Source organism: Tamandua tetradactyla, chromosome 17 (assembly GCF_023851605.1).
Source record: "Tamandua tetradactyla isolate mTamTet1 chromosome 17, mTamTet1.pri, whole genome shotgun sequence".
NCBI lineage: Eukaryota > Metazoa > Chordata > Mammalia > Pilosa > Myrmecophagidae > Tamandua > Tamandua tetradactyla.
Window position 1 is genome coordinate 25,324,037 of NC_135343.1, and position 13,929 is coordinate 25,337,965.

The following is a 13,929-nucleotide window of genomic DNA, read 5'->3' on the forward strand; positions in this document are numbered from 1 at the left end:
TAATCTTCTGAATATCTGATAAGATTTTACAAATCTCTAGGTATTCATCAGTTGCATGCTTTTCTAATTTTCATTATATTCATTCTTTTACTAGAGAAGTTGTAACTTTACAAAGCAATCATGTACAAAATTCAGGATTCCTGTTCATTGCCCACCACTAACACATTGGTGTGGAGCACCTGCTGCAATTGATGGGAGCACTTTTTAAAATAATCGTACCTTTTTTAACAGTAGTTACCTTTATTATAATTGATGAAATATTATTAAAATAGTTTTATCTATCATGCATTATTTACATTGGGTGTATTTTTCCCATATACCACCTCTTATTACAACCTTATATTAGTATTGCTAACTTGTTATGATTAATGAATGAACATTCTTGTACTAAGCATAGCCCATCACCTACAATAGGGTTCATGGTGTTGTACAGTCCTATGTTTTATCTTTTACTTTTTATTAATGTCATATATACACTCCTAAGACTTTCATAGTCCTGGTTCTTATATATAGGTCTCTGGTCAGTTTCTTTTTTCCTCAGTTTTTTAAAATGCAATTTTATTGAGATATATTCACACAGCATAGAAACCACCCTAAGTATACAATCATTGGTTCACAGTATTATCACATGGCTGTATATATAGCCTCGTGATCAAATTTAGAACATTTTCGTTACTCCAGAAAAGAAATAAAAAGAAAACGGATAACTCTAATTCTCCCATACTCCTTATCCCCCCATATTGTGGACCCACAGTGTTGGTGTGGTACATTTGTTGCTGTTGATGAAAGAGTATCAAAATATTAGTGTTAATTATAATCCATAGCTTGTACTAAGTACATTTTTACCATATACCCCTCTATTATTAACTACTTATAACAGGGTCATACACTGTTCTAGTTCATGAAATAACTTTTTTATATTTATATATTTAATCATGGACATTGTCCACCACAAGATTCTCTGTGTTCTACATTCCCATGTCTTAACCTTCAGCTTTCCTTCTGGTGACATACATGACTCTAAACCCTTTTCCATCACATTTGCACAACATTCAGCACTATTATTCTCACAGTAGTGTACTACAATCACGTCTGTCCATTTCCAAATGTTTTTCATACTAGTTAAACATTCTGCTCACATTAAGCAACCCCTCCCCATTACTTAGCCCCATTCTATATTGTGGCAACCTATATCCTATATTTTATGTCTATGAATTTACATTTTAGAGTTAGTTCATAACAGTGAGATCATAAAATATTTGTCCTGTTGTGTCTGAATTTATTTCACATAACATAATGTCCTTAAGGATCATCCATATTGTCACATGCTTAAGGACTCAATTTCTTCTTACTACTGAAAAATATTCCACTATACAGATATTCCATATTTCATTTAGCCACTCATCTGTTGATGGACATTTAGTTTGTTTCCATCTTTTGGCAATTGTAAATAATACCACTATGAGCAGTGGTGTGCAAATGTCCGTTAAAGTCCCTGCTTTCAGGTCTTCCATGTATTACCAAGATGCAGGATAGCCCAGTCATAAGGCAACTCTATACTTGGCTTCCTGATGAGCTGCCAAACCATCCATCATAGCAGCTGTACCATTTTACATTCCTACTAGCAATGAATAAGTGTTCCAATTTCTTCATATCCTCTGCAACACTCATAGTTGCCTCTTTTTTTAATAGCAGCCATTCTAGTAGGTATAAGATGATATCTCATTGTGGTTTTGATTTGCATTTCTCTAATAACTAGTGAAGCTGAGCATGTTTTCATGTGCATCTTAGCCATCTGTATTTCCTCCTTGGAAAAATCTCTATTCATGTCTTTGTCCCTGTTTTAATTGGGTTGTTCGTCTTTTTACTGTTGAGTGGTAGGATTTTTATGTATACTGGATATCAAACCAAACCCTTATCTCATATGTGGTTTCCAAACATTTTCTCCCATTGAGTTGGTTTCATTTTCACCCTTTTGATAAAGTCCTTTGAAGTAGTGAAGTTTACAATTTTGAATTTACCTATTTTTTCTTTCATTGCTTATACTTCAGGTGTAAAGTCTAAGAAACTACTACCTGTCACTAGATCATGAAGATGCATCCCTACATTTTCTTCTAGGAGTTTTACTGTACTGGTTCTTATATTTATGTCTTTGGATTCATTTTGAATTTTTTTATTAGGGTGTAAAACAGGAGTCCTCTTTCTTTTCTTGGCTATGGATACCCAGTTCTTCCAACACCATTTATTAAAGAGACTATTCTGTCCCAGTTCAGTGGGCTTGGGATCCTTATCAAAATCCAATAGATCATAGGTCTGAGGGTCTATTTCTGAGCTCTCCATTCAATTCCATTGATTAATGTGTCTGTCTTTATGCCAGTACCATGCTGTTTTGACCACTCTGACTTTGCAATAAGCTTTAAAGGCAGGAAGTGTGATACCTCCTACTTGATTCTCCTTTTCAAGATGTTTTTGGCCATTCAAAACCCCTTACTCTTTCAAATAAAATTAATAATTAGTTTCTCCATTTCTGCAAAGTAGTACATTGAAATTTCAATTAGTATTGCATTGAATCTGTAGATCAATTTGGGTAAAATTGACATCTTAGTGACATTTAGCCTTCCAATCTGTGAATGCAAAATGTCTTTCCGTTTATTCAGGCCTCTCAGATTTCTTTTAGCAGTGTTTTATAGTTTTCTGTGTAGAAATACTTTACATCCTTTGTTAAGTTTATTTCTAGTTATTTTATTCTTTTAGATGCTATTGTAAAAGGAATTTTTTTTCTTGATTACCTCCTCACATAGCTTATTACTAATGTATAGAAACACCATTGATTTTATTGCATGTTGATTTTGTAGCTACAATTTGTTGAATTCACTTATTAGCTCAAGTAGTTTTCCTGTCATTTTATTCTCGATTTTCTAAATATAGGATCACATCATCTACAAACAATGACAGTTTTATTTCTTCCTTTCCAATTTGGACACCTTTTCTTTCTTTTTCTTGCCTAATTGCTCTAGCTAGAACTTCTGGCACAATGTTGAATAGCAGCGGTGACAGTAGGCACCCTGTCTTGTTCCTGATCTCAGAGCAAAGCTTGCAATCTCTCAGCATTGACTATGATGTTAGCTGTAGGTTTTTCATATATGCCCTTTCTCATATTGAGGAAGTTTCCTTCGATTCCTATCATTCAAAGTGTTTTTATACAGAAAGAATGCTGGATTTTGTCACATTCCTGCTCTGCATCAATCGAGATGGTACAGTTTTTCCCTTCTGATTTGTTAATATGGCATATTACATGAATTGATTTTCTTGCATTTAACCACCCTTGCATACTGGGAAAAAACCCATTTGGTCATGGTGTATAATTCTTTTAATATGCTTTGGATTGCAAGTATTTTTTTTTTGAGGATTTTTGCATCTATATTTATTTGGGAAATTGGTTTGAAGTTTTCTTTACTTGTCGTATCTATATGCAGCTTTGTTCTTAGGATAATGTTGGCTACTAATGAACTAGTTAGTATTCCCTCTTCTTCAATTTTTTGGAAGAGTTTTAACAGGAATGATATTAGTTCTTCTTGGAATGCTTGGTAAAATTTGCCTGTGAATCTCTGTCCAGTCATGGGCTTTTCTTTGTTGGTAGGTTTCTTGATAACTGATTTGATATCATGACTTGTGATTGGTTTGTTGAAGTCTTCTATTTGTTCTTGACTCAGTGTAGGTTGCTTGCGTGTTTGCAGAAAGCTGTCTTCTCATTTAAGTTGTCTAGCTTTTTGGCATACAGTTGTTCATAGTAACCACCTATGATCCTTTTATTTGTTCAGGGTCTGTGGTAATACACCTCACCTTGTTTCTGATTAAGGGTTTGTCGATTTTATTGATTTTCTCAAGTAATGAATTTTTGGTTTTATTGATTCTATTGTATTTTTATTCTTCATTTCATTAATTTCTGCTCCAATCTTTGTTATTTCTTTCCTTCTGCTTCCTTTGGGATTAGTTTTCTGTTCTTTCTCCAGTTTCCCCAGTTGTTCAGTTAGGTCATTGATTTTAGCTCTTTCTTCCTTTTTAATAATGTGTGTAGTGCTATAAAGTTCCCTCTTAGCCCCTCCTTTGCTGTACCCCATATGTTTTGATACAATGTGTTCTCATTTTAATTTGCCTCAAGATATTTACTGATTTCTCTTGCAATTTCTTCTTTGACATACTGACTTTTAAGATTGTGTTGTTAACCTCAGTATGTTTGTGTTTTTTCTGGTTCTCCATTTGTTATTGATTTCCAGCTTCTTTCTATAATGATCAGAGAAAGTACTTTGTATAATTTCAATTTTTTAATTTTATTCAGATATGTTTTGTGGCCCAGCATAGGGTCTATCCTTGAGAATGTTCCATGAACACTTGAGAAGAATATGTATCCTGCTGTTTTTAGATGTAGTGTCCTATATATGTTTGTTAGGTCTCATTCATATATTATTTAGGTTCTCTGTTTCTTTATTGATCCTCTGTTTAGTTTTTCTATCTATTGGAGAGAGTGTTGTGTTGAAATCTCCCACTATTATGGTAGAGTCATCTATTATTCCCTTCAGATTTGCCCGTGATTGCCTCATATACTTTGGGGGCACCTTGATTGGGAACACACATATTTATAATTGTTATTTCTTCTTGGTGAATTACCCCTTTCACTACTATATAATGTCCTTTATCTCATATTTTTACATTTAAAGTCTATTTTTTCTAATTCTAATATAGCTACGCCAGCTTTCTTTTCACTACTACTTGTGTGGAATATCTTTTTTCCATACTTTCACCTACAACCTATGTGCAAGTTTGGATTCAAGATGGGTCTCACAGCATATGGCAGAAGAATATATTTTAATTCCTTCTGCCAGCCTGTGTCTTTTTTGTTTTTTGCCTGGGCAGGCACCAGAAACCGAACCCAGTTCTCCAGCATGGCAGGTGAGAACTCTGCCTGCTGAGCCTCAATCTGTGTCTTTTGATAGGAGAGTTGAACCCATTAACATTCAAAGTTTTTACTGTAAAGGAAATTCTTGATTCAACCATCTTATCCTTTCTTTTTTGTCAGAGCCATTCTTTTTATCCTTTAAGTTACCCTTACTAATGTTCTTCAACTCTGTACCAGACCTCTCTCTTCTGACTTTTCTTTCTGTCGGCAGGACTCCCTTTAGTAATTCTTGTAGGGCTGGTCCCTTAACAAACTCACTCAGCTTTTTATCTGGAATATTTTAAACTCTCCCTGATTTTTGAAGGCCAGCTTTGCTGTTTTGAGAATTCTTGACTGGCATTTTTTCTCTTTCAGTCTCTTGATTATATCATATGACTGCCTTCTTGCCTCCATGGTGTCTGATGTGACATCAGCACTTAGTTTTATTTGCCTTCCTTTGTATGTGGTGAATTGCTTTCCTCTTGCCGCTTTCAGAATTTTCTCCTTCTCTTTGGCATTTGACAGTTTGATTACACTGTGTGTTGGAGTGGGTCTATTCAAATTTTTTCTGTTTGGAATATGTTGGGTTTCTTGGATTTGACTATCTATGTCTTTTATAAGACTTGGGAAATTTTCAGCCATTATTTCTTCCAATATGAAGATCGAATCTTCGAGTAGGAAGATCCTGGACATTTTCCCTTCTCTTTCTAGGACACCCATGATGCATATATTTTGTGTGCATTGTGCTGTCAATCATTTCCCTGAGACCTTGCTCAAATTGTTCCTTCTTTTCTCCATTTGTTCTTTTGTCTGTTCAAACGCGATTGATCTTCTAGCTCAGATTCTTTTTTCTGCCTATTCAAAGCTACTCTTGAGTGTCCCCAGTATTTTTAATTTCATATACAGTAGAATCTTTTCTTTCCATGTTTTCTGTTATTTTCTATGTATTCTTTCAATTTATGTTCTTCTAGTATATTCTTAATATCCTTGATATCTTTATATACATTTATAAAGATAAACCTTCATTTTTTAAAATTGATTCAAGAGATTTGTTTGCACATCTTTGATCTGTTGTTCCAGATTCTGTATCTCCTCTGATTTTTTTATCTGTTCCCTTGACTGGCCCATTTCTTATTGGGTTTTAGTAATGCCTTATGAATTTATCTGATATCTGGACATCTGATTATCTTGATAGATCTATTCTGAAGGTCAGTTTCTCTCTTTGGTCTAGGATTTAGTTATTGCCTGGGTTTTTATTAGGGCACCACTTTGATAGTTGGGTGGACCATCCATATTTCTCAGGCCAGATAGGTCTAGATACCCACATAGGGGCTATAGATAAGCTTCAATGGGCCTGGGATAGGGTCTGGAGAGGCTCTGAAAAGCCCTGCAGTTCCCCTGAACTTTCCAGCCTGTCCAGCCCATGATGCTGTTTGGTGACTTAATTATCCTCAGAAGCTGTTTACCTCTGAAAGCCCTGGCAGAGTCTAACTGGGTAGAGCTAAAATTGCAGGGTTCTTGTGTTCTTACTTCGCCAGCCAAAATCTGATGTAACGTGGCTATGTCCCCCACTTTATTTGTGGCAGAAGATTTCCCCAGCTGCCCTAGCCTGTAGCCCTCCCCCAGGTAAGGATAAGCCTACAGCTGCTGCTTTCTTCAATAGTGGGGGATGGGAACTAGAAGCCAGTGATAGAAACACAGTCTCTGTCCATTTTCTCAGACCCTTTGTCCCTCACTGACCTGGGCCTTGAAATGTTCCTTGTCCCCCAGGTCCCAAAACAGGTAATATGGGTAGTTTCTGCCAGGGTACTTGCTGTTTTTAGGGAATCCCTGATCCTCCATTTTGGTGGCTGTTCCCTGCTACCCTTTTTTATTCCACCTTCCTCCACTGCTTACATCCTGCCATGGGTCCCTGTGGGGTTGAGTATCTATATCTGGATATAGGGAGGGATCAGTCTTACTGCTGTGAAAGATTTTAAAGTCTGTGAGCCCAGTGGAAGGTGGAAAGGATCCCAGCTGTTGTGCCTGTTGCCCTTCCTGTGCCCTTCCCGTGCTATGTGAGACTGAATGAGCAGGGAGGTAAAGGACAAGCTGGTTCAAGGCAGAAGTTTCCTACCTGATATTTTTCTCTTTCTTTGATTCAGCATTTATGGGACCTTTCTCCAGTCCATACCTTCCTCCAAAGTTCTGAACAAGTAAAAACTGTCTTTTATTTCATTGAATCTCTGGGGAAAGTTTTTCAGTAGTTGTTTGTATTGCCATGTTAATAACATCACCCAGCCTTTGATCCACTTTAAGCTAATTTTTATATATGGTATAAAGATTATATTTTATATCTCATATGGTATGAGATAGGGGTCCTCTTTCATTTGTTTGCATATGGATATCCATTCTCCCAGCACCATTTGTTGAATAAACTACTCTTTCCCAGTCGAGTGAACTTGGCATCCTTGTCAAAACCCAATTGGCCACAGGTGTGAGGGTCTATTTCTGAACTCGCAGTTCAATTCCATTGGTTAATATATCTATCCTTATGCCAAGACCATGCTGTTTAGACCACTGCAGTTCTGTAATATGCTTTAAAGTCAGGAAGTACAAGCCCCCAAACTATGTTTTTCATTTTCAAGATGTTCTTGGCTATTCAGAATTCTCATCATTCCAAATACATTTAATAAATGGCTTTTCCATTTCTGCAAAGTAGGCTGTTGAAATTTTTTATTGGGATTGCATTGAATCTGTAAATCAGTTTGGTTGAATTGACATATTAATGATATTTAGTCTTCCAATCCTTGAACAAGACATGTCCTTCCATTTATTTTGGTTTTCACTGATTTCTTTTAACAATGTTTAGTAATTTTATATGAACTAGAAGTCCTTTATATCCTTGGTTAAATTTATTGCTAGATATTTGATTCTTCTACTTGATATTTAAATTTAATTTTTTCTTGATTTCCTCCTCAGATTGCTCCTTAACATATATTAAAACACTACAAATTTTTGCATGTTGATCTGGTATCCTGCCACTTTGCTGAACTCATCTATTAGCTCTAGTAGCTTTGTTGGCGATTTTTTAGGACTTTGAATATATAGGATAATCTCATTTGAAAATAAGGGAAGTTATACTTCCTCCTTCCCAATTTGTATGCCTTTTAATTCTTTTTCTTGCCTAACTACCCTAGCTAAAACTTCTAGTATAATGTTGAATAACAGTGGTGACAGTAGACATGCTTGTCTTATTCCAGATCTTAGAAGGAAAGCTTTCAGTCTTTCATCATTGAGTATGATGTTAGCTATGAGATTTTCATAGATGTCCCCTACCATATTGAGGAAGTTCCCTTTTATTCCTACTTTTTGAAATGTTTTTCACCAGAAAGGATTTGGACAAATGCCTCTTCTGTGTCAATCAAGATGATCATGTGCTTTTCCGTTTTGATTTGTTAATGTGATGTTTTACATTAATTGATATTCTTGTGTAGAACCATACTTGCATACCTGGGATAAAAAGTCACTTGTTCATGGTATGTAAATATTTTAATATACTGTAGGATTTGAAAATATATAGTTGAGAATTTTTGCATCTTTGCTCATAATAGACATTGGTCTGTAATTTTCTTTTCTCATAGTATCTTTAACTGGCTTTGGTATTAGGATGATGTTGAGATCATAGAGTAAGCTAAGTAGTTTCCCCTTCTCTTCAATTTTTTGGAAAAGTCTGAGCATAGTTGGTATTAATTCTTCTTGGAATGACTGATAAAATTCACCTATGAAGTCATCTTGTCCTGGACTTTTCTTTCTTGGGAGGTTTTTGATGACTGATTCTATCTCTTTTAATTGGTCCATTGAGGTGTTCTGCTTCTTCTAGGGACAGTGTAGGTTGTTCTTGTTTTTCTAGGAATCTGTTGATTTCATTTAGTTTGTCTAATTTGTTGGCATACAGTTATTTATACTATCCTTTTATGATCCTTTTTACCTCTGTGGGGTCAGTAATAATGCCCCCTCTCATTTCTTATATTATTTATTTGCATCTTCTCTCCCTTTTCCTTTTTCAGTCTATAGCTAAGTGTTTGTCAATTTTATTTATCTCAAAGAATCAACTTTTGGTTTTGTTAACTGTTTCAATTTTTTATTCTGAATTTCATTTATTTCTACTCTAATATTTATTTCTTCCTTTCTGCTTGCTTTGGGATTTTTTGGTTGTTCTTTTTCTACTTCCTCCAGGTGTGCAATTAAGTCTTTGATTTTACCTTTTTCTTCTTTTTTAATGTATGCGTTAAGGGCTATACATTTCCCTGTCAGCACTTCCTTTGCTGCAACCCCTTAGTTTTGATGTATTGTGTACTTGTTTTCATTAATCTGAAGATATTTGCTGATTTTCCTTGTAATTTCCTCTTTGATTCACTGATTGTTTAAGAGTATGTTCTTTAATTTCCATATAATTGTTAATTTTCCAGTTCTCTGCCTGTTATTAATGTCTAGCATCATTCAGCTATGGTCAGAAAAAGTGCTTTGTGAAATTCCAGTCTTTTTAAATGTATTGACACTTGTTTTGTGACTCATATGGTCTCTCCTGGAGAATGATCCATGCACATTTGAGACTGTAAATCTACTGTTTTGGGGTGCAATATTCTATATATATATCTGTTAGGACTAGTTCTTTCATCATATTATTCGAGTTCTTTCTCCTTATTGACCTTATTTCTAGATGCTCTATCTATTGATGAGAGTGGTATATCGAATTCTCCAGTTATCATTGTAGATCACCTCAAGTATTTTGGGGCACCATAGTTAGGTGAATGAATGATTATGATTGTTTTTTCTTCCTGGTGGACTGCTCCTTTTACTAATATATAGAGTCCTACTTTGTCACTTATTTATAAGTCCTTGACTTAAAGTCTATTTCGTCTAATATTAGTATAGCTATCTCAGCTCTTTTTAGGTTGCTATTTGCATGGGATCTTTTCCATCATTTCACTGTCAACCTATTTATGTCCTTGGGTCTCAGTTGAGTGGTCTTGTAAACAGCATATAATTGCTTTCCTTTTATCCATCCTGCAAATCTATGCCTTTTGATTGGGGAGTTTAATCCATTAACATTCAATGTCATTACTGAAAGGACAGTACTAACTTCAGCCATTTTATCCTTTGATTTTTTATTTCATATCTTTTCTATCATTCTTTTTACCCTTTTAGTTACCTTACAGTTAATCTTCATCTCTTCAGCCTACCTCAAACCACTCTTTCTTGTCTTATCCTTTCAGTTTGCAGATCTCCTTTTAGTATTTCTTGTACGGTAGGTCACCTGTTAATGAACTATCTCAGTTTTTGTTTATCTGTCCATATTTTAAACTGTTCCTGATTTGGAAGGACAGTTTTTCCAGATAAATAATTTTTGACTGGCAGTTTTCTCTTTCAGTATTTTAAATATATCATACCACTGGCTTCTAACTCCATGGTTCTGTTGAGAAATCAGAACTTACGTGGAGCCCTTGTACGTGATGATTCACCTTTCTCTTGCTGCTTTCAGAATTCTCTATCTTTGGCACTTGACATTCTGATTATTATGTGTCTCAGAGTAGGTCTATTTGTATCTGTTCTGTTTGAAGTACATTGCACTTCATGGACACGTATAATTCTTTCATAAGCGCTGGGATATTTTCAGCCATTATTTCCAGAAATATTCTTTCTGCTCCTTTTTTCTTCTCTTTTCCTTCTGGGATTCCCATGACAATTATATTTGTGTGTTTCATGTTGTCATTTAAATCATTGAGACTCTGCTCAACTTTTTTCATTCTTTTCTCTATCTGTTCTTCTGCTTGTGAGATTTCAATCATCCTGTCTTTGGTTCACTGATGCTTTCTTCTACCTGTTCAAATCTATTGTTGCATGCCACTAGTGTATTTTTATCTCTTTTATTGTGACTTTCATCCCCATAATTTTTTGTGGGTTTCCTTTCAGATCTCCAAATTCTTCTTTATGCTTGCCGAATGCCTTAATATACTTTATCTCTTTATCCATATTTTCCTTCATTTCCTTGAATAGATTTATGAAATTTGTTTGAACATCTTCTATCAGTTGTTCCAAATCCTGTCTCCTCTGAAGTTTTAATTTGTTACCTTGACTGAGCCATATTATCCTTTTCTTAGTATAGTTAGTGATTTTTTTGCTGATATCTAGGCAACTAATTATCTTGATGAACTAACTCTGAAGATCAGTTTCTCCCTCTTGTCTAGGGTTTTATCGTTGATTAGTTTTTGTTAAGGCTCCTCTTTGATGCTTCATTCAACTTATTCTTGAGCTTTGAAATAGTCCATGTTTAACTGATAAGATTTTTTCAGTTCTTCTTCATCTGATTCTTCCCCTGGATATGTGGTACAATTTTTAAGATTACACTTTTTGTGCAATTGTTTTACCTACAAGAGAAAGCTTTCTTTCCTCTGTTCCTTCTCTGGGAATCTTGATCTGTTCTGCTTGTTTTGGTTTTACCTGTATAGTTTTTTACACTGCTTTTGTTGTTTCTAGCTGCTTTTGCCTGGAGGGCAAATTCTGGCAGGAGGGTCACCCCAGAGAGGACTTTCCCAAGTCAGTCCTTCCCAGCCAAAACAGGGCTAGGGACCCCTGAAGGTCTCCAAAGTGCCCTGAGGAGGGGAGCAGGAAGGACACTGAAGTCTTCATTGACAGTTTCCCGAAGTCGTGCTTTCCTGCCCTGCCAGCAAATGCAGCCTTTCAGCTAACAGTTGCCCACAGCCCTGAGAGAAGCATGACATCTTTAAATCTCCACTGCCTCTGATCTTTTCAAGTGTAGTAGCATTGAAATAATGTCTGCTACCACCTTTGTCTGGAGGGTGGGGGGTGGTTAAACAACAGCTCATACCCAGGACCCAGCAACCCATGTCTGCTAAACAATAACCATGATCAGTGACTGGCTGTGCCCACCTTGTTCTTAGAAAACAGGATTTTTCTATCCTTTTACATTTCCGGAGAGTTAGCCAAGGACGGGACCCCAATGACCTGCCATGAGAGTGAGAGATGGGCAGTGGCAGCTGCCATGAAGAGAGAGCAATTCACTGTTCTCCACCTTAGTTTATCAGCTTCTTCCTTCCAGTCTTTCCTAGAGTTTACACAGTGTTCTTCTAGCTTCTGGAACTCCAGAACAGTTGTCTCAGACGTTTTTTTCATTTTAACAGCCATTTTAGTGGAAGAACTAAATCCTGGAGCTCCAGACTTCACCATCTATTCAAAAGTACTCCCTTATTCACTTCTTTAATTGCAAAATTAATACATGAATAATTTTAAAAGTTAAAAACACTGAAAAATTTAATAATCTCACCTCCATTTCCAACCCTGCTTCTCTGAGATAATCCCATTTGAACAAATTGTAATACAGCCTTCAAAAACTTATTCCATGCTCATAAAAATATATATAGTCTTATAACAGGGATTTCATTCTTTTTTATGCTTACTTTTTTCTTTCTATCCCCTCATTAATTACTGAAAATTAGTCTCATATTGAGTTTTAATTTGCACTTCTTGAGTGTTACTAAGCTGAGACATTTCTTTTGTGAATTATGTCTGAATACCCCTTACCTGCTTATTGAATTTACAAACTTTTATATATTTTCTTCCATATTCTTCATATCATTCTGTAAGGGGAAGATCTGTCTTATATATTTAAATTGACTGTAATTTTGTTATAATCAAAATAGTTTGGTATTGAAACAAGAGAAAGAGTCCAGAGAAAATATATGTACATCTATAAACTTATATATATAGAGAGAGACATAAATGCATATCTAAACATATGTATATCCAAATACAAAGGAAAAAATAATATGTGATAAAAGTGATATTTCAATTCTGAGGGGAATATGGTTTATTTAACAAGTGACACTGGCATAATGAATAAGAGAATAAATTTAAACCCGACCCTTTCCTCACATTATATAAAAGAAAACTAGATTAAGAGAGAAAGAGAAGGGCAGGCCACAGTGGCTCAGCAGGCAAGAAAGCTCACCTGCCATGCCAGAGGACCTGGATTCGATTCCCAACTGCCCATGTTTAAAAAAAAGAGAGAGAAAAAGAGAAAAGAAGAAGGAAATCAAAGGAAAATAAGAAAAAATCTTCAATTCTCTAACTCGAATTTCTTATCTGAAAAATAGGGATATACAAATATCTTATGCCACAGGAAATCTTTGACATAATTAATTTGAAGAACAATATAAAATAATCTGTGAATACAAAGCAGATATCAATGCTTTTTTATTCAGTGATTTGCTATCCTTAAGACAATGCTTTGCAATCTGAGTTTACTATTCAGTGCCAATGAGCAGACCACCACATGAGAATTGAAAGGCTTCTCTCAAAAGAAAGATTTTGCAACAAAAGGGAGAAAAATTTGCTATACCTCTATGATTATTCTGTGGATCTTTTTCATCAAAGGAATCTGAATAAGAAATTTCTTCAGCAAATTGTAAGATGTAAAGTGAAGCAGAGGAATTTTGCCTTCTTCCCATTAAATCAAGAAGAAATTATTCATCACCATGAATGCAAATGAAAGTTTTCCAAATGTATGGTCCTAACATGGTAACTAAATGCCTGAGTGCTAGCCAGATTTCTTCATTTTTCTAAATTATAATAAGTACAATTAACCATCACTAATAATTATAGGATCAAAGAGTCAAATTTCATTTTGTCACTCTTTTTTAAATGAATGTGTCCCTTCCTTCCAGTAAAATCTGCCAAGTTTTCTAAATCCTTATCCAAATCCTTTGTACCTTTTAACACACCCTTACCTAACAATTTACTTTTCATTCTCCCTTTTATTTTTATTTACCTTATAAAGATGGTTTTCTTCTCTGGATTTTCCCCAGAGGCTAATCAAGTGTATCTGGCTATATCAGCATCATATTAAGTTAGAATGAAAGTGTTTAATATGTAAATTATTGTTTCCAAAAGGGCTCTATGTGTTCTGAGTACCTGAATCATTTCATACCCAC